We start from the raw sequence: 19,173 nt of genomic DNA on the forward strand, positions 1-19,173 counted from the left end.
AAATATGGCAAGGTAGTGAAATGGCGATTGGATATTTCTGATAGAACCCTATACAATGGTAACGATAAATAAATCGCGGATTTTTATGCAGTTTCATATTTTTATGAATATAACTAAAAAATGGGATCGAAAAAATGGGATTTGTTTCGTGTATTAAATATTATATTTATTTAATATAGATTGCGAACTTTTATGCATTTATAGAAAATTTGAAAGCGCAGATTTTTCTTTTCTTTTTCTTGTTGGACGTTTGTCAGTGTTCTTTTGTTCTTCCTTTCATTTTCGCTCAGTTGATGGTTTATTTTGTGACTGCCTTAGTGATATTTGTATCTTTTCATAAAATTTATAGGACATCGGTTATCGATCGTGGAGAGATACAGTGTTCGAGATAAAAGTAGTTTCGATTCTTTCGAAATGAATTGAAATTCTATGTGATCGGTTAAATGGTTGTATTGTTATGGGATGATGGAATAGTAATTAAATAAATTATGACAATTATCTGTGATGGATTAATGCATTCGATTTGATCGTTGGAAACAAGAGTTTTTTTTAGATTTCATTTATACAGCAATTGACAATGTATCTGGTCAACCTGTGATTGTACTTTATTTTGAATTAAACGTTAATTATATATTAAATTACACATTGAATATAAATTTACTGTTATATACCATTAAATTAAACTATATGAAATTTTTCTTGCAAAAGATTAATAATATTGTATTTTACAAATGTATACGCATTGTGTTCCCAAAAGCTTTTCATTTTGAAAATATGATAAATTAGCTGCAACTAGCTGTAACTGTAATTGTAGCTGAAAACTGCTAACAGCCATTTCATGTCTAGAAGAAAAATTATATTTATATACGCAGAGGCAACTAGGCCAAACCATAATCTAAGAATAAAAGCCAGAAAGAAATTTCATTAGATAAAATGAGATGGAGTTGTATGGTTACGTGATACATACGTTTGCACTAGAGAGGTTTTAAGGATTTAAAGTCCTCTTTTAGTTTTATAAATGAAATTACATGATTCGTAATTTTGCAAAATTTATATATGAAAGACAAAGAACGTATAAATCTATTGTTTTATTTCTCTTGTCTTTCATACAGATCTGTTAATGCATATCGATTTTTAAAAAATCAATTTAATCTTGTTATAATATTCTGTGCTAGTTATCATCAATTTATCATTAATTCATGCATTTTAATAAGTATATACATTTAAATTCATATTTTAAATTCGACATTGCATTCCACTTCATTACATAAATGTTAAAATTTCTCGCTTTTTTCCATTCTAAAAGATCTGTCATCAGATTTTTTCCGAGTATCCTTTCCTTTTTCTTTTCTCTTTCACGTATCGTTGCAACTGCGTCGTCTCTTCCCTCCACTTTTTCCACATCTTTTTCGATGGGTTTCTCTTGGTCGTTCCTCAACTGGTTGATGCATCGTTCGCGAGCAAAACCAGCGACTCTTCCGCTGCTGCTTCATTGCAGGTCACCCTAACGAATATCGACTCCAGTTTCTTCCCGTTTCCTTCTTTCATCCCTTCCTTCATTTTCCATCCGCCTTTGCCTCGCTACCCATCGTTTACTCTATTTTTATCCGGTGCGTGTTTTCCTTCCGGAACCTCGACCCAGTAATGGCTTTAACCGGCTCGTAATGGGAATCGCTGACTCGTTGTCGTGCTGCCGCTATGGTTGTCGACGTGATGTTTCATGTCATATTGTCGAGCATCGATGGTTCGTCGATCATGGATACGTTTTATCTCGAGCGATAAACGAATCTCTGCTAAATTACATGTATAGGGACTTGCATTATTATCCAGACAGTAAGGTTAGACATTATGTGAGTATCCTGAAAACCAAAGGGATCAACTCCATTATTGATAAATTTTTCAATTTCATTACGTAGATAACGTAATTGATGTTCAATTTTTAAGAAACAGATGATTTCTTTCCACGAATCCATTTACCATAAAAAATGGCACTAATAACAGTGAATTCCAAAGTCAACATAAAAAATAAAGTTAACTTTCAATTCTCAATGACTCATTCAGCTTACTGTTCGTTATTTAGAAAAGTATGTGCATCGAATAAATAAGATGTTTCTACCAACTATAAAAAGATATTTGTTTCGATATATATTAAAAATTAAGGTTTGAACAAAATTATTTACTTATATAAAGTTGCGCAAATTAATCTAAGCATAGTTAAATAAAAAAAAAAGAAAATAATCTCGACTTAAATACTCGAAGTTCAGTATAACTAAAATCTCCGGTTTTCTTCAACATTTTCGTTCTTCGAAATTAATCACGCGAACGTCAAGATATGTCGTCCGATTCATCACAGTTACTATTGTTCCCTGGCTTGATGAAAGAACGTGGAAAATTGCGGTGTTAGATCAATGCGAGTAACGCGTGAACACGCCATTTAATGAAACAGAGAACTGTTCGTGCAGATTGAGGGGAGTTCTTTCTTATGGTGGATACTGTGGTTGAGGATTAGCCCAATGACCTTGTCAAAGTTTTCTCTCTAAAACTGTTTACGACACGGCAACGTGGCAAAGCATTATCTGTAGAGCTCAGGACCTAATTCGCTGTCAGATAATGGTACATAAACGAAAGATCGAGCCATTTCCCGTGTATTTTGAACTGTGCGTGCGTTATGAAATTTTGTAGAACATTCTCAATTATACAAAGTTTCTAAAACTTTTACAATATCGTTAGTAATTCTAGTTTCTAAATATACAGCGAGTAACGAAAGTTCGTGTATATTTTATGAATTTTATATCGTATATATTTTGTAATTTTTGAATAAAATATGAAAATATGAGAAAGTGGTTTCAATTCTGTAAACGTCTTGCCATCTGTACACGACTCGAAGTTACTTCGATAAGAATTAAAACTTGAAGCAGTACATCAACGTATGACACATTGAAACGAAGAACGATGCAAAACTTTTTAACAATCTGCACTTTTCTACCGGTTTAAATATAAGTCGGCAAAGACAATACGTCTCTCAAAAAGTCGAGGAAGGATTTACTGAGAAGTTAACCGTCGAATTAAAACTTTTGCATACGCCGTGTTCATGAATATTAAACTCTGTCTCCGGTGCCAAACTTCCATGGATTTCACGCGAAATTTACATCGCTTCTTCAACATAGAAACTCTCCGCAGAGAAAGACTCAAAACCTTAAACTTTCACTAGCAAGACTAATTAATATCAACTCCCGATATCCTACCTTACTCGCTACCTTACCGCACTTTATTTTACTTTCTTTCTTTCTTCCCATATTTTGCCTTTCATCCATTTTATTGGCCCATTAAAAAGTAAATGTACATAAAAATTTTTATAAAATACACAGAATATAGAATATAGAGTATTATCGAGAAATGTAAATAAAATATTTTAGATGTTGTTTTATCGATGTACAGATAATGCATCAGAATATATAAAATAGTTTTTACTCAAGCTGGATAAAGAAAAATCAGAGATATAAAGAAAGTTCCATGATTCAAGAAGAAAAATTCACCACACTACCATAAACATTTCAATCTTTTCAAAAAGTTTCATTACTTGAATGTCACTTTATAAACTTCAGAATGTTTATATTTCAGTTTATCTCTTCGTTATTTTAATTTCTATTACACAAGAAAGTAATATACCGATACTATACCAAACACGTATAAATAGGTCTCGTGTATTTTAACTTTTAACTTCATTTCCAGGAAAAATATTTTGAAAAGTGTAATAAAAGGCTCTGTAGTCTTTAGTTTTCGTCCGCTTGACGTTCGACGGATAGCAAAAATCCATTAGAAACCATCCGTGATCTGACGAAGAAAGATTGAACGAGTAGTTGTAAGTGATATGAGAACGTATGTAGTTCGATGTGACAGCCGTTTGATAAAAATGAACTGCCCTTTAGACGAAGATTAATTACAGCTTCTGAGTTACGGATTAATGTCAGAAACAAGTAATATCGATTATTGATTAATTATGTAACAATTAGTTTAATGTAATCGTGTTGTATGACACCATATTGACACTTAATCCTTTGAACTTACGTATTAATTCTACATCGATGTTCTTCACTAACGCCCCCATATCAAGCGTAATATACGCGTGTTTTAGGTAAGCATTCCTTTAATAAAAAAGAAAAAAAAAAGAAAACAAGAGATGCAAAAGATTAATAAACTCCATTATGATGAATTTCTATAAACGTCTCCCCTTAGCCATTATAAGCACAAACGTCACGTTTCGAGGAATCTTAAACAAAATTTACTTGATTAAATTCTCCTTAGCACCCTCGTCGTTTCATTTGACGGATGAATTGTTCCTCAATGCCATTGTTCCTCTGCACCGTAGTTTTTCAACCTCTCTCGTTTCTCCAGCGCTTCCATTTTGTACCCTTTATTGAACTTCGTTTCCCTGGCCACTGGCTTTTCACATTTTGTCGTCGAGAAGCGAAATGTTTGTTCATTTCGCGTCTCTATAGACGCGGCGAGAGTTGTTTCATTCATCGGTGGCTTTGCTTCGTTCGATGACTGGCCAAGAATTTTATTGGTCAGTGTCGAAACCTTTGAAACAATGTAATCATCGAATTGCGTGGAAAAAACAATCCTTTTGTAACGAATGAGTTTTCTTTGCCGACTGGCCACTTTGATGATTATCCAGTTTGCTTTTGCTTTGTGATAGCACAATAAGAGCTTTCAGCTGCGTTTGTAATAGCGCTTGGATCGACTTGGTGACACGATTTCTTCTTCGTTTGGTGGCTTTTCTTTTATGCTGACCAATAATCGTGTTTAATTCGTGTTGCTTGGGTTACTGACAATAGAAGGAGCTAAGAGTTTGTACATTTATAACGATTAAGAATACGTAGTTGAAGAGTTCCGGCGTTTCTGATTTAGCTTTCTAAATTGAGATTGCTTGTGCGCAAAAAGAAGATATAGATTTTATTATCATTAATATGAAAGATATAATTCGAGTAACAATTAACATTCATTTTATTAAAAGTATGTTAGGCGTACAATATTTGGTGATTGTGCAAAAGAAAAATCCGACATCAGTCATTTTTACACGATATAATTTAATAATTATAATTTTAATAAAAGTAGTAAATTCTATTACATCAGAAATAATACAAAAATGTTTAATTTTACGAACTCTATAATAATCTTTTTTTAATAAAGTTTGTTATTTTCCTACGTGTTTGGATTATACCTTCGACTACAATCTTTTTTTTCGGATAAAATTTAAATGATCCTGCTAATTGACTTCCTGAGTATCCTCTTTAACTCCTGACGATACTCAATTCTATTGAAAAACATCATTTAATGTTGCTTTACATAAACGAGTTTAAATACTTATATCTGGAAAAAGTGGAATACATAAGGTCTCTGAAAAAAAGCACTGTCATGAATAAAGAGAATATCCTTTGCCTTTTATTGCGATTCTTTTATTTCAACCTTTACCTCTACTTTCATCTCTCGCTGGAAAAAGGATTAGCATACGAGACACGTGGAAGATGGCAGAAATTTAAGAGACTTTTTACGCACGACGACATACAATGTTCTAACGAGCTTTCAAGTATCCTTTTTGTTTCGTTTCGTTAAAACCTGCATGAAATGGTCTATTAAGTTCTCTGGTATTCCTCATCTCGATATTTACCTATTCAAACAAGGCAAAAAGAAGTGAGAAATCAAGAACAGAATGAAAAGAGACAGGAGAGGTTTATTTTCTTTTGCGTAATACGTTAACCTGACTTACTATCGGGTCTGTTTGCACGTAGGACGTTTGAGAAACAGGTTGTATCGGTTTAGAATGGAATATTCCTTCTTCGAACTTCTCGTATTTATTTACGCCGCGAAACGAGCAGACGCGCGTTCAATAATTTCAGTTTACAGGAGAACTATTTCTCCGTGAAGGAGCAAGCGTTCACAGCGCTTTCATTCCACTCGTTTAGCCAGCTTCTTTTTTTCGATTTTCATCGCGTTATTGCATTGCCAGCCAATTATTTTCATCTTCCGTTGCCAAGTGTTTTTGTTTCTCTCCAGCGTTATCGACAATTTTTCCAAAGGTCTTTCTCACTTTTCATTTTATTCTTCTGTGTTTTCGTTTATATTCGGGTACTTTGTAACATATAGTAATTTACGGATTGGCAGAAATATCAGTTTATCCGTCACTGGACTGCAGATTTTTATACATTTACGAGAAAGCACAGAAATACACAGAATGCGCATAATAAGAAGAAATACATAAATATATCAAAGATATAATACTCGTTATAATAGTTAATAAATGAAACAGTTGTCAATCTACTTCCATCTTCTTAATTTAATGATATTCATAGAAATATGAACTTGCATAAATATAGGCAATCTACTCATCGTTATTATTCAGTGCGAGACAGAAACACGGTCGCTGAAAGTGCTTTCCAAGTCTGATCCTAGCGATCCACAACAAAGCGTTCTTCGTTTAATTATTCAACGATTCGTCTGCGGAGGAAACACTTAGTTTTAGTGGCATACTCAGAAACTGTTTTCCAACTGGTAGACCAGCGGCTACGCGTTTTCCTTTCTTTTAGATTGAGCTTTTTAATCCCTTTTTTTAAAAACCGGAACGTTTCAACCCCTGCGTAATGAGGTCTGTCGAAAGGAGGAAAACGAACGTTTGACGAGAGAAGGATAAAAGACGAGAGAAAGATCGTGGTGGTTTTTTCATGTTCAAAGGAAAACCACCGTTTGAAAGAGTTTCTTTTCCTCAAATTCCTTCGGCAGCTTACCAAGATATTTTTAATTGCCTTGTTCGTACCTTAGTAAATTGTTTGTAGCACAAGAATCGATCGATAGAGGAACATGGTATTTGCACTTTATAATAATTAGTTGGTTATTAATATCTTAATTACTTTTAGAAATATAGCTATTAGTAGATTGCGGTTTTCGATGGATTTATGCGAAGCTTATGGAAGGTTTAAATCAATTAATAATTCTTAGAATATTAAGCATTTGTTATAATATTTAATAGGTAAAACAAAGCTTTTACATTATATTTATAAAAGTGTGAATAAAAATCCGCGTTCTAGTTGTCAGTGTTACAATCAGTCGGTTGAAGTTTCGTTTGAGGACAGCATAATTTAGAGCCCTTTATTTTCCTATTATGTTCTTTATTTTATGTTGTTACACTTTGTATCTCCATTTTACATTTTGCATCAAAAAGGTCTTCTTCTCTCTCTTTCTGATTCGTCCCTTTACCAAAAATACATTTTATTCTTTAAAACAATTATCTTTTACATCCATTTTTCAAATTAATCTCCCTTTTCCAATATTTAATCGTTTTTACTCGCTTACAAAAAGTTCTATCATACATCATACATATTATATTTTACAAAATGCCAACGTTGGATATTCTGTTCAGTAAAATCTCACGGAGCTTGGTTTTTTTATAAAGAGCCTTGTAAAGCGTCAGGCATACAATTCCATTGTGATATTCCAGCGTGTACGTGCTTGCAGGGATTTCAACATTTAATCTACATAAAAAATAGGACGATTCATCCACGTGGGTAGATCCTTAGAAGACATTCGAATCATTCGCGTATGTCTCTCTCATCGAGTGGAATTTAATCGAAATAGAATGAACACAGAACATGGAAATCTGCCCGGTGAATTATCGTATCAAAGATTATATTATTACGAGTGTTGGTATTCCGCACGTATAGCTTTTTCCACTTTGGAGACGATAAGATGAGAAACGAGGGCCATGCAGTCTCACCAGGGAAATACTGACATTAGTTTGCATAGTTTTTGATACACCTGTTATGCTCGAAGCAAGATACACAAGCGAATTGTTGTGTGAGCGTGAATTTATATCCAGGAACATTATGGAACTTGTGGCTGATAAATTTGTTGGATAGTATCGTGCATGGTATTGTTTATTTGAGGATTGAAGGAGTATTAAATATTATTGGATCGTTTAAAAGGTTTGTTTAAAGCTCGGGAAAAGTTGAAGGATGATTTACGATTTCTAACAGTAGATAATTGATAGTAACTTAATATCGATCAGCAAAAACGCTTCCAATAATACCATTAGACTACAGATTTTTATGGAATTTCATATTCTTATTAACGTAACTAAGGGAATGTAACCTACATAAGGATTTATCTTACCCATATTATATGCATTTTGTATATATCTGCGAATTAAAATTTTTCATAAATAAAATCCTCGGTCTAATTATCATTAATACTATTAATGAATGTTATTATCATTAGATATTGAGTATTATTTAATTACCTATTCTTTATTTTATGTATTAAAGGAACATAGAGAAAAGTATTAAATTTATGAAAGAAGTCCATAATATTTTTGTAACAGAATATCGCATACTGCAGGTCGAACGAGTAATGGATAAACATTGTGGAGGCGACAAGCTCATCAGAAAATTGGCTAGGCTTTCAGATAATTTAAATTGTAGATTGCAGCAGGAAAATGTTTAATATTTCATTATTATACATTCGAGTTCGGAGATATTTTACTTTTAAATTTTGACCCGGTTTGTTTGCATAATCGTAATGTTTCTTTTCTTTGATACCTTTCAATAATGCATTCTAAATATAAAAGCTTCGCGCTGATATTTCTTTTGTAATACGATACATAAATTCGATATGTATAATACCTGTATATCTATAATGACGGACAAAGGTATTCGAATACTCGCAATAAAATTCTTACGTGAATATATTTTTCTACTGCATCTTGTAACACGCATCAAAAACGTATGTTTATAATGTAAACAATATATACGAAAATACAAAAATTTAAGACAAGAAATTTTAAATTGACGATTGTGGTACACGTATCCTTCTTAACTTAAGACTTTGGAATTTACATAATTCCACGGAGACAAAAGTAGCTACCCTTGAAAAATTTCAGTTTTCACCTCCCCACAAGGAAGTTCCCTTAAGGTTTTTGAAGCTTCCCCTTTTCGTTACAAGGAATTCCCCTTTCAAATGATGTAACTACTCTTCTCCAGTTTTTAAAAAAATTCCCTGATGGGTACTCCAAGGTTTTCGTGTCCCTTAGGCGTATCCTACATTCCCCTTTCTTTTTATTAAAAAATAGGAAAAAGAAGCGAAAGCAAGGAAGAAAAATAGAAACGAGTTGTATTTAACATATTGGAAACTGCTGTTTCTTTCTTTACAGCAAATCCTTTCAGAATTGAGTGGACTTTTTGTGTCCCTTTGGAAGGTTTGGAAGGTTTCCCCCTTCCATTTTCAAGAGGAAATTCTCTTGGAGTATCGCGAGTTATGCAAACGGGGAATTTTCAAAGAACTTGTGAATAACTTGTGATTTCGAAAGCAATTCGTTAATTTGATGACGTTTAAAACGAAGCTGTATATTATTGTGCAATCTTTTGGTTTCAATCGAAGATCGCGGAGGAAGAACGTGGTAGGTTACATTTTTCATGTTTTACAGAGGAACAGTATTAAAATTCAATATATTGTCAAGGAATTTTCCATTGTTGGTTTTTGCTCTTTTATTTGGCTTTAATATTATCTAACATATGTATTTTTGCCACTTTTTTGAACATTTCAAAATACATTCAAAAAACATCGTGATATTTTATAGATTTATGAACTGTGTCTGAAAAGTTTGTAAGGTCAGGTTTAAAATACTTTAAAAAGACCCTCCGTGGATGAACATATTCTCATACGTTCCATGGATAAACTAGGTCGTTTATATTGATGTCCAATTTTTGTTATTCGTAAAAAGATGCGACAAATTTCTAGGATGCTTCTTGAAACTTCTGCCATATACATTAATATGTAATATATGTCTTGATATACATTATAAATTTCTATATAGAGGTTTGGAAGAAGTTTTTGGGAGAGAAATTCGTTTCACAGAGATTTATGAGCAAAATTTCGTTGTGTGTACAACGGCCGCCCATGAAAGTTTAACAATTCTTCTTCCCAACTATAAATATTAGGAATGTAGAAAGTTCCCTTCTACCCTTTGAATAGAATTGAAACTAGAAAATAAACAAAAATGGCCTTACTATATCTTCTTCCTGCAGTCTTCAATTTATATCAAGGAAATTAAAAAGAAGATTTTAACTAATTTTACTTTCAAAATTAAAAAAAGGGATATAGTGGAAGAAAGCGAGTGAAAATGCTTATTTTCGCTTTTTCCATCGTTTTAGATCACAACGCCGTCGCATTGTTTGCCTTCAATTAGAAACAAGTTCGAGCGTCGATTCGGGCAGTTTCGGGGAAAAAATTTCTACGCGAACGAACTTTCATTACAGCAATTAAATATTTGACGTCCAGTCTCTGTAACCGATATGTATTGTCGTTTTTGAGAATCGTCGACTCGGTCGAAAATGTCGCGTTTACTCGACTGAATTCGAAATTCTGCGTTCTGTGTTTCTGAATAATTTTCACGATACGCAGCGCTCCATGTGGATTTTGTTGGGTTATAATTATGAAGAATAAATATGAGATGAAAACATTGTTCGTTAAAATTTTCCATGGTTTCGGTGCTTTTTCCTGTTGCTTCTTTTTTATTGAAACATTTTATACCTCTATAGAGAGATTACAGTACGTTCTATATATTAACAGCACGAAAAAGATTACAGAGTATACTATATTTGTTTACTTTTTACGTTATTCAAGTTTGATATGTTGCTGGTTTAAAGATTTATTAATTTTATTTTCATATGTTGGAATCGAGGGAGTTTTGAAAAATTCTATAAAGCACAGCGAGAGATATTTTGAAGCTATATAACCTTCGACAGAGAAACATTTTTTAATAGAATTGGAAACTCCATGTTGCTATGAAACGTTCTCCCAAATTAATCAACTTTCAAAGTAATAATAAAGCGTTCGACACGGTGCAAAGACAAATTAATTGAGAAAATGTTACATGAAAGCTGAAGTAATTTGAAGTCAAATGCAACGCGCAAAGCAACGTTCAATTAAGAAAATGAATGCACCATATGTAGTTTATTTTCAAAGTCATTTCGATAGTGTTATTCATAAAGCGTATCTTATAGTTCTTGCGTTAGTATACACCTTCGATTGCACTTCGTTTAAAAATCATTTTTGCTACAATTTAATTTTCGAAAATAAAATTTCTTCGTTTGTACATAGTGAAAGTTGAAGATACAAAAATTCCTGTTTCGAATTCGACGAGAAAGCTGTTATCCGTATGTTGTTTTTTCCACGAGAATAGAAATATGCTCTGGCATCTTCGAATATTTTTTCATCTGTTCAATATATTTCAACTTTCTTCAACAATATTTTTCAAGTGAAAATCACAGGAAAAAAGCTTGGAGAATGCTGAAAGTAGTATCGTGACATAATATCAGTCGTTCGAAGACGACAACTGAAAGTGTACGAATATTTCTGTGACCCAACGTAGGATTAATTGACGCAGTTAAAGCTTCTGAACTCTAAAGCTTCGTACGAACTAATGTAACTGATCGTACTTTTCCTTTCATCCTTCAAACGTGTTGTGAAAGACATTTTATTGGAGAAAAGCATTCTATTTGTCGGTGGCTGCGTTCTCGAGTAACCGCTTAAATCAACGAGAGAAAGAATCGAGCAACAAGTTGGAAGAATACCACGCCGTTTTCACTTACCATCGTGTATTTGGTATACTTTTTATTTGTACAAAAGCCTGTTTTCAACGAGATATCGGTTGTTCGATATCTGTTCGTGATAGGACGTCGATAACGCCGGAAATTATAGGGCTATCGACTAAGATCTTCGAAAAAAGGATGATGATTATCGTTGAATGAAACAGAGGTGACAATAATTATCGGTGGGACAAAATAATATTTCATAGGTACTATAACATCGTATTCTAAGTTATTTTATTTGGCTATTTAGCTTAGCTTAGTTTATTATAGTTTTTAGTTTATTTAGTTATAGTCTTGTATAACGTGAATTTTAAGTTCGATGTATTATGTTATATTATACATAAAAGATGTAGATATAGTTAGATTTCATTTGTCAGTACTGTGAAATTGGTTTGTTTGTCGATAAATGGAACTGTATTGTATATTCAGCGAATAAGTGGAACTCTATTTATATTTATCGCTGTCCTTTGAGATTTTAATGGACTTATCTCCTTTTGATTTTAACACTGAAAGGATTAAAAGCTTATATTCAGTTTTTAGAATTTGGAAGTACGTATATAGGTAGAAATCGTATTTGCATGTATTCGATCGTTAGATAGAATTCTGTTACATGTATAGATCGCTACCTTTGAGATTCCGAAGAATTTGCCTTTTTTTGTTGGATTATATTCAGCGAATATTGCAAACTAAAATTTTTTTAAATGACTGTGTAATACTGTATTTCCATGGTTTGGTTGATTCTCAGGTTGAGTCGGGAACGACTGGCATACTAGATATATAGACTCGAGGGATGTTTAATCAGAAACCTTGGAAATCTAATCGAGATTTAAATTGAGTTTTAATAAAAAGAACTGTAGAAGGAAAAATGTAATTTTCTCTTCGGAGTCTAATCAATAACAAAGATAGCTGTAACCGAATCCTTTAGAAAATAAAAATTGAAGTAATAAAAATGAAACGTATAAAAATTTTACATTTTATGATTTTAAGTATAAACTTAACAAAATGAAGACTGCTTTTTTTTAATGGATAGACCCAAGAAAATATTTGATCATTAATTAAATAGCGAAATGACTGTGATTTTACTTAAAACAAATTTAAATGCTAAAAAGTGCCGTTATCACCTAAAATATATTACTTTAATAACGTCGTCGTTTCGAAAACAGATTCTTGATTGCGCTCGGCCAAGACTCACAACGTTCTGAATAAATTACAAGTAAAATATACATTCGGAGAGTTGTTTGATAATAACAGTTGGGAAACGAGGAGAATGCTGCATAATTTCTTGACGTGCTTCGAAAAATATTCGGAACGTCTATTTTTTTACCGTCGTTCATTATGACTACTTTTTTAAATAATGAAATAATGAATTTCTTGCTTAATAAAATCATACTCGATCTGAATAATATTTTACTGTTTGAAATGGCCATTTGTACGCTCGTGTTATTCTAACTTAACATCTCACTCGGATCCTTTAAAGTTCATTGAAACAGACGTAAAAATGATTTAATTAATCGGTTTTAAATGTACTCTAATTACTTAGAAATATACTATATTTTATAAATTATTGCTCACAAGTATGTAAATATTTCCTTAAAGTCGTGGTAACGCTGTATGAAATTTTCTGAATTTTTAGTTAATGACCAAGAGCAACGTTTACTATCTCTTTATGGTGTCAACAAATTATAAATTTCAATTGTGTTAAAAAAGTTAGTAATAAGGCATAGACTTTTTTAATTCTACAACTTGGTGTACTTTAAAATGATATATTGTTTTACAACGAATTTTGTATCGACTGTAATTTGATTAAAAACTCACTGGATTAATAACTTTTATTTATTCTTATTAATATATATTAATTATATATTATTACTGTTATTATTATTGTTAATAATAACTTTTCACCTACGCACAAAATTATCAAAAAAGATGTTAAATGAAAGTATTTTACATTGTTTATTTGTTGTACAGCATTCAATCGTGTTTGTTTTTTTAAATTGAAATTCTTCGAAAACAGTTGCGCTTTTTTATCGTATTACATGAACCGAAATTCCAGATAAAATTTGCTCGTGCTTCAATAACGAATATTTAGTAGAAATCTAATAAATGGAGAATCAGCATCGCGCTGGATTCGTATCCGGTTAACGATATCAGGTGCCTGTGTACTAATGAGAAGCATGTTCGTTAATTATCATACGGTTTCCATGGAAATCCTTTGTTCGCAGAATTTATTCGGAACTTTCTCGTTTCATGATGATGAGATGCAATTCGATTCGATTTCTTGGTTTATAAGATTGACGTATACCGATATATACCTAACTAATTGACAAAAAATCATTCTTTATTTTTTTTTAGTATTTATATCTATCGTATGCCGTTCCAATTCAATTATTTCAGTTATTTTGTTTATTACAAGCAATTTTCTAAGTTCGATAAATTGCGCGCTGTTATAGATACAACAACAGCAAGAACAAAAAAAGAAAAGAAAGAAAACAAAGGGGAGGAAAAGGTTTGTTGAGAAAAGAGAAAAAGAAACAAAGGTCGTTAACCTACAAAAAACAGATCCTTTTTTCTATTTATGTAGAGATTGACACTCTTACGTTGGAGTGTTTTCGAAAGGGAGAAGAATAACGTGGCGATGCTTGTTTTGAATGTTGGTTAGTTGTTATGTGAAAGTAAAAAGAAATATTCGTAGGGGATGTTGGTTTTTAATTGAAAGTGATACTTTGATTCAACGTCGTCGGTAATTGAGAAAGAATGAAATTGCAGTTGTGAAATAGAAATATAAAAAATTGTAATCGAATTACGTTGGATCTCTGAATATACAAAAAAATCTGTATTCTAAAAAGATCTCTGAGATTTGCAAAGTTAAGGTCTACCAAGCAATCGAATCTTTTTGGCGATATTAATAGTTATAGGATAATTCTTAATTTATCATTTATCTTATCTTGTAACTTTCACAAATAATTTCTATAAATTCTCAAATCGTTATCCTAAGTCGAACTTTGCAAAATTTTGATCGATTAATCGTTTTTTCGAAAATTTAGAGCTTGTGTAAAACCAGGATATATCGTAATACTTATGGACAAAAATATATTTCTAGGATTAAATGATCAAACTGTGGCAAATATGTTTAATTCCTGCATTTTTACCGAATAATTCTTCTATTTCTTCCTTTATCAAATATGACCTTATCGTAAAGAAAGTTTGTACAAAATGAAGTTCTCTCAGATGGATCCTTGAGCAAATGCAAAGATAGAGAGAAAGAGAGAGAGAGAAGAGGACGAGATAGACGGACATGCAATGTCGAACTCTCTCGAGGAAGTTTCAATTTCTTCGTATTCAACAGAGTCCTGTTGGGGCTTCTCAAATTTTCGAACCGTCCGCGTCTGGTCCCTCTGTTGCGGATAGCAGCGTCACAGCGGTTGCGGTGCTCTCGTAAAGCCACTGGCTGGCCTCCTTTCCCTACCTCGTAACTTCTGAAGTTTCCAGTGAATTTACCCGTCGCATCGGTTGCTCCGATGTACCCTATTTAGGCGAGCTTCTCGGTAACGAACTGCGAAACGTGGTGACACTGATGATTTTCATAAATTCTGAACGCCGATCGAACGATATTTGGAACGATCCCTCCCTTGGTTTGATTAACCTCTGTTATGATCCTTGAACTTTCATGTCTCGATCGCATTTGTGGTTTAAAGGAGAGAAGATTTTTACGTTTTCAGGAAAACTTTAACGTAAAATTGAACACAGAAATTACGAATAAAATCTTCAGAGAAAACTGATTCACAAGTTAATTATATATTATTGTGTTAATTTTTTACGATTAGTTATCATATAATTATAGTTACTTACATCAACTATACCTAACATGACAATTTTTCTAATTACGTCAACCGATAACGAAGATGTATATAATTCATCCAGTTCAAAGATCACTAATGAATTAAAGAACAAACAAAGTAATTAAAAAAGCAATTAGAATAGTAGAACAATTAATTCGCAGCGCAAAACCTGTTATTTCCACAGTTTATTATTTCGCCAGAATCTTCATCAAGTATCCTTAACTTGGTCAAGATATTTTCCAACGAATAAAATTCCCTCTCTACTTGTCGTTACGGCAATTAAAATAAATCACCAAAATCCATCACGTTCCACTATAATTATCGAAAAGATCGTTTCAGTCTTCTCGTAGCTCGTTGAAATAAATCCTCGTATCAGGTGATTCGAAATTCACCCATTTTATGACCCAATTCGAGATATTCATTTATCCGAATTTTCGTAAACAGGAAACAGAGAGACGAAATGAGGTATAAGCGTAGGATGAAAGAAAGGTGAAAACGAACCGATTTGTTGAATTCAACTGCGTGTAAAAATGGGACCAGAAGGGATTGGAAGATCAGAGACGGATAATTGATTCAGTCACGGCTTGCCGATTTGCACCCTCCTTTTTGGCTGGGAATACAGCTACGGAAATTGCTGTTTTCCCTACCACTATCTCCGATTTTCAAATTAAACTGGCAACCAGGTCCCATGATCCCTTTTCTCCTATCGATGAAAAGCTTCTTTTTCCAACCAATAAAATCGAGAGATATTGGACTGTGAAATTAATAAAGCGCGTGCTCTTGTGTACACAAAGTATTTTGGGGTTTCCCATACGAATTTTACTCTGTTGAGTTTTATAGATAAGGGTAAGATTGAATATATTATGTTGCAAAATGTCTGCAAATAATCTATGAAGATTTTCATGACAAAAGTATAAAACGTAACGTAAGAACTGTATCTAGTAATTTGAATACTTCACGTTTACTTAAATAGGTGTCTTGTATAATTTTTCTTCCTCCATTATTTTAGAATAAAAGAAATATTTATCAGAAGCATACTTTGGCTTTGTTTCCTCTTCTCTATTGATATATAATACATACGTATAAAGTTACGTAAAATGTATTGTTTGTGAATATCTACGAACATGAAATTTATTATAAAATGAAGCTTTTTCCACAGAAAAGAAGTGCATTTATATATGTAAGTATTCAAAAGATGAAATCATCGAATATCGAACGCGTCAAATAGCTGGCTCTATGACGTAATAATAATTTATACGATCGCTAGTCGCTTGTTGCAACTTTGCGAACAATGTTTGTGTTAGCACGTAATATTTGTTTCTACCGAGATTTATTAGAACATAGTAAATATAAAATGTACATGGTTGAACAAGTTTTGACAAATAACCGATGGAAAAGTAGGTCACAAAACTAGAATTGCGTACATCGGTTCGTGTTAGCTTTTCCAACTAAACTAAACTTTCGTTTAAACGTTCTTCGAATTTAAAAAATTCGATACGAATACGAAAGTTGTTTTTCTTTTTCTAAATGCAGCACGATCGATGTTTCATATCACCTTTCCATGTTGAAAAGATGAACCGAGGCAAAGATACGATGAGATCTTTTTTAATTAAATACGTAGGTGAACTACAATCGATGATAACAAAATATCGAGAAACCGATATTAGAGAGGGGGACGTAAAAGTATTAATGTAAATAAAAGTCTCGGTCATGGGTAAATATCGGATTAATGAAATTAGGACGAGGCTAGTTGAAAATGAATTTAATATCGACGTGATATCGAAAGAAATAAAAATAAATTGTCGACAGATATAAATGTAATGTCGTTGGTTGAGGAGATCTCGGCTTCGATTAAATGCTGTTACATTACGTCGTGGATAAGTAACCGATTTTATTCTTTTTTGAGGCTCCACGTAAAATGATTGATTCGTAAATTCAATCAAATTTGTATTTTTCATGCTTTCAGAATAAAAAATCATTCATAAAATTAATTTTTACTTTTCTCTGAGATTCTTAAATAAGAAACGAACGAAACCAACGAAATCTATATTTTTGTTCAAGATTTGCGAAGTCAAGAAGAATTAATGAAACCAAGTGCATTTGTTTGTATATAAAATTGCAAATCGAAAATAATTAAATAAAATCAACGAAATCTTTTTCTTTTTAATGTTCATAAAATCAAAAATAACTCATAAATTTATAAAATCGATAAATTCTCGAAAACCATGCCTCCAATAATAAAATTTTATATCATATCTTTTTCATGTAAAATCACCCGTTATCTGATTGTATTCTTAATTATACCGCGATATATATATATAAAGAATGCATTAAATCTAGCAGAAATGCAATATTTTACGAACGATGAAGTATCGCGCTCTTATATAATACTTTTCTTTATTCTTCGTTTCATTTATCGAGCGTCTTGGAGTATTGTTTGTCTTGGAAACGAGAACGTGCCCCCCTCGACACGTGGAAACCTAGATTCCACCAAGATTCCCTGCTGTTGTCAGTAAGGTTACGCTTCCGCTCTTTTTCGTAAGCCACGGCGAGTGGCGACTAATCGATAGAGCAAACTGTTGATTCTGACCCGGACGCGTCAGACACGATTCCAGATTTTGCGGGCCACGGGAACTATGCCGATCTTGGAAATCAGTTCTCGGTCAGCTCGCTGAAATTCGAGCATCAAGTCGATCAATATGACGTTTGGCTGCAAGTTTCTTTCCAGATATTAAGTTATGACATATATAACTTGTCCCGATTTCGTTGTATCGATTATCTTAATCTCATTCTTGCTGACAAATACTTTTATTCTTATAAACGTGCAACTGTGAACATATACGAGTAAATAAGTACAAGCGCAGATTTCTAGAAACGCGTGAGAAATCTCGACGAGAAGGAAATAATTTTCTAAATCGTTCGTTCTCAATTCATCGTTATTTTATTACGCTGTCAAAGGATTAAATATAAAGCGATAGCATAATTACTTGAAATTATCCGTAGCGTATCCTTTGAATCATTTTTAATCGTATCTTTCTTCCTTCTGTGTGTTAATTTCTTCCTACATACTTTTTAGACATTTGTAAAAGAAATCTTATAAGCTAAGCAATTCAACAGTAATTTAAATACGAGTAAAAGAGTAAATTAATCTTTAGAGTTTTTAAATACGTGAATCCTTTGTGATTTTCGGACGAGTAAAATATTATATTATCTTAATTCCGTCTACCCTTTTTTAAATTTTCGGCTATTATTTTCACATTTTGGAGAAACTACGAATGCTTGTTGCTGACGCAAAGCTCGTGTAAATCAATGTTTTACATGCTCGTGTCGCACGTGCTGTAAACCTACAGCAGAATTCATAGATTACAGAGGGATTCATAGGAATTAGACAAAGCTTGTATGTTCTCCAGCAACGTCTCTTGTTCATCGTTCGTGCAACTGCTTTTCCATCCACGTCACGGCATCTGTTATACATCTATCGTGGTCTCCGCAGTAGAGACAAGCATTTAGAATGTGAATGTCGATATGAGAATCGTCTATAAAAGAATGTCTATGGATTAAATGAATTAGGATTTGTATTTGAAGAAGAAATTTGGGTTTTTAAATTTAATTTAAAATTCTATATTCCTTGTTATTTCTTTTATCCGTCTAACTTTATGTAGTTTCTTATATTAACAAAAATTGAGAAATTG

General features: G+C 32.6%; 1 protein-coding gene across 14 annotated transcripts in view; it reads left to right on the forward strand.

The window, feature by feature from the left end:
• Window positions 1–19,173, forward strand: part of LOC126926891 (uncharacterized) — a 158,627-nt gene that overhangs the window by 27,253 nt on the left and 112,201 nt on the right. The gene's annotated exons all lie outside the window — the stretch shown is intronic.

The sequence above is a fragment of the Bombus affinis genome, chromosome 2, assembly GCF_024516045.1.
Source record: "Bombus affinis isolate iyBomAffi1 chromosome 2, iyBomAffi1.2, whole genome shotgun sequence".
NCBI classification, from domain to species: Eukaryota; Metazoa; Arthropoda; class Insecta; order Hymenoptera; family Apidae; genus Bombus; species Bombus affinis.